The sequence below is a fragment of the Morone saxatilis genome, unplaced genomic scaffold (assembly GCF_004916995.1).
Source record: "Morone saxatilis isolate NCDOM2014 unplaced genomic scaffold, NCSU_SB_2.0 Contig11, whole genome shotgun sequence".
NCBI classification, from domain to species: domain Eukaryota; kingdom Metazoa; phylum Chordata; class Actinopteri; family Moronidae; genus Morone; species Morone saxatilis.
The window spans coordinates 2,018,298-2,021,951 of NW_023339663.1; positions in this window are offsets into that span (position 1 = coordinate 2,018,298).

A 3,654-nucleotide genomic window follows, 5' to 3' on the forward strand; every position below is an offset into this window, starting at 1 on the left:
ACAGAAACACTAGCTGACTGATAAAGTCTGATCAGGTTGTCTGACATTGCCTGCTGTTAGTTATTAGTTTGATTAATGCTTTAGTAATGTGTGTATTGATGACTGACGGTGGCTGATCAGGATCATTATCAGCTCACTTTACTCGGTTTCTAACAGCAGTGTGCAGTAAATTATTTCCCTCTGTGCCTCTTTTTAAACTACTTTCATAAGTAGTTTAAAAGCTCCTGTTAGCTGCAGCTACAGTCAGTGTAACGTCGTCATAAAACCAAAACAACAAGCTGAAAAACACTAAAATACTCTGCAGAGCTGCAGATTTAATCCCTCACTACAAAGTCATTTTATCAATTAATATAAAAATATTGATTAGAGCAGCTTTAAGATTAAGATCTGATCAGTTTAACCAGTTGAGAAAACTTAAAATTTCAACTGTTTTCACTACATTTTTAGGTTTTAACTTGAAATTTTACGTTTTGGTGATTTGTTCTTCACACCAGAGTCACGACTCACTTTTATATAATTCAAATCAAAATGTTTAAATAAGCTGCAACATCGTTGTTTAACAGACATCTGTGGAAACGTTTCTGTCACAGTGAAGCACGAGGATGTTTTACACTATTAAACTAACAGTGTCAGAATCAGTCAGTATCTTTCACCAGATTCTCACCAACACAGTCCGACAATATCTGATTACACTCAACAATAAAAGAAAAACTGAAGCTGCTGGTGAAGTTTCTTTCAACTCTGCTTCTTCCCTGATCAACAGAATAATAATATATCTGATATTCTCAACAAAACCAACAGTATCCACTAACAATGTTATTGTATCACAGGCTGATAAATCTTCTTCCTCTGAGCTCTAAAACCAATAAAAACACATCTATGAGTTAAACTGTTGCTCTGACATCTTTCATTTCCATCAGTCCCTCCAGGATTTCACAGGCAGTTTGTTTGGGATCGTTACGGCTTAAAACGTCTGATTTCACGGCAACTTTTCTAAAAAAAAAAAGCATGTTGTGATGATTTTAGGCTTTTTTTTGCAATGAAATTGAAGATTTGATTAGTGAAACTCACAGGAAACAACGATTGGTCCAATTTGCAGAAACGTTACGATGATCGGACAAAATTGTACGTTAGCGTTCTGTTTTGGGATCGTTACGGCCTAAAACGCCTGATTTCACGGCAACTTCGGTTAAAAAAAAAAATCTGGTTCATGTTGATGATTTTAGGCTTTTTCTTGCAATGAAATTGGAGGAAAAAGTTTGTTTAATTCATAAAATATTTAATGGAACTTGTCCAACGTTTGGTTAACTTTGGGTAAAGGTTTCTGCGATTGGACCAAATTGTAAGTTTCTGCAGAATTCACATGAATTAGTTGAATTTGCGTTAAATGCTACGACTTCCTGGAGAGTGACTGAAGTTTATTTTGACTCGGTCCGACATTCACCGTCCTTCTGCCCCAAATACTCACTAAAGCACCAAATGTGGATTAATGCGCCGCTGAAAATAGTCCCAGAGAAATGCACCGTTTCGTCCTGTTTGAGTAACGTTTGATAAAAACTAAATTATTGAGCCTCTTTTAAAAATGAGACTATATATTTATGAGCTGTTTTTACAGATTTACACTGTTTTGGTTCATTGGATTTGTTTTTAGTAAAAATATAGAATATATATTTATATTTGCACTGAAGACAGAAACCAAAGCAGCCGACCTTTAAAACAGGCTCAGGAAACAAGAGTCACAAAGAAACTTTATATAGTTTTCAAGTATTCAAAACTGTTAAATAAGTACAAGATGTGTTCACATGATTTACATATTGGACAATATACACACTGCCCATTTTTAATTCTCTTTACATGTTTCCCACTACCCACGCAACACGCTAAAATGTCCGCAAACTATTCACATTTGTTTTGCTTTTTTTTTTTTGTAGGTTTTTTTTTGTTGCTTTTTTTTTTCCTCTTTTACTTTTTGAATCAATTGGAAATCTTTGACAGCTGTCTATTGGACAAAGACCACACAGACGGTACAACCTGGAACAGTTTACAGTGTAGGATGGAGACGTCCGACGAAAGGGAGGAAGGACAGACTGAGCCAGGTTTCAGAACGGCGATTAGCTGCTGGTGATATGAACAGTACATATTAACACAGGAAACGTGGGTTAACATTCAATCTCAGTTGATCCCTTGATCTGTTGGACAGTTCACTTTACTTCCACACAACAGAAATAAAATAATATACAGAAGGACTGACGGTTGAAGTGTTTCTGTATCACGAGAAGGGGAAGCAGATGATGGCGTTAGCATTTTGTTTTTAACTCTGTTGATTAATCGTGCAACAAATTTGGTCAAAATGTGTCAAAGTTTTTTTTCTTTAAGGCACCTAATGCTGTTATACTGTAAAACAAACTACACAGAGAAGTTGAGAAAACTCAGAATTTTAACTGTTTTTAAGATATTTTTAAGTTTTAACTCAAACTCGAAATTTAAAGTTTTGAAATAAACTTTAAAAAAGTTTATACGCCGCTTTCTAAAATATTTGGATCATTTACTTTTATCTCCTGGTTTCAAAAATTGTTCACAGCCAATTATTTTGGTGCTTGAAAATTAAATAATTGCAAATAAAAATATTAATTTAAGATTTTTTCACTCTAGAGAGTTTAAAGAATTTTTCCAAAACTTAAAAAAGATTCAACTCAAACTTTCAAGTTTTAAAATACAAGTTTATTCAATCTATTTTGTTGAGATTGAATTTTCTTCTTCAGAAAATTTTTTATCTTTGAGTTTTAGAAACAAAAAAAGTCTAATTCAGAAATTTACCTGATTATTGATTACCTGGCTGCTTTAAATAATTTATATCCTTTAATAGTTGCAACTGAAAATATGAAGTTTTTCACATTAATGAATTTCAGCAACTTCTTAAATACATTTAACTCAGTTAAGTTATTTTCTAAATAAAAAAAGGGTAAATTATCATTAAATCAATTTTAATCTTGAATTCTGAGTTTTCTCAACTTCTTTTTCCACAGCGTCGACAGTAAATCACTGTACAAACAAACATAGTGAGTGAGGTCCTGTAAAGAAAAACAAAAAACACAAACAGATAAAACAATTACTGACATAAAATGTGTCATTCATACAGAATTTGGGGGCCTGTTGGGAGTTAATGCTGCCACCATCCACCAATAACACACAGGACATAAAGTCAAACAGATGGTAAAGAAATAAAAATAGCACCATAGAGAAAAAGAATACATGATCCTAAGCTAGCAAGAACATTTCAGACGACGTGATTCTCCTCCTCAAACTCTAGTGTCGATGGACTTTTAACTTGCTTCCAAAAGTCAGATTCAGTAAATAAAAAAAAAACTGGACTTGAGAGAAAACAAAAAGGTCAGCCAGTCTTTCTGTACATTACCTCAGGATGAAGAAGCGTATAGGTAGCATTAATAAGTGGGTTTTGGTTTGAGTTCTCAGTTGTTTCGAGGGGTCGGACTTCGGGTGCCACGTTAACGTTCAACAGCAGCTCCAGGAACTAAAACGGTTTGAGCGGATTGTAAAAAACCTCGTGTGCTTTTTCATTTCTTGGAACTCTGCAGCTTAATTAACTTAACTTATTTACAGCGCTCTCTGCGAGGAGGAGGAGGAGGAGGAGGA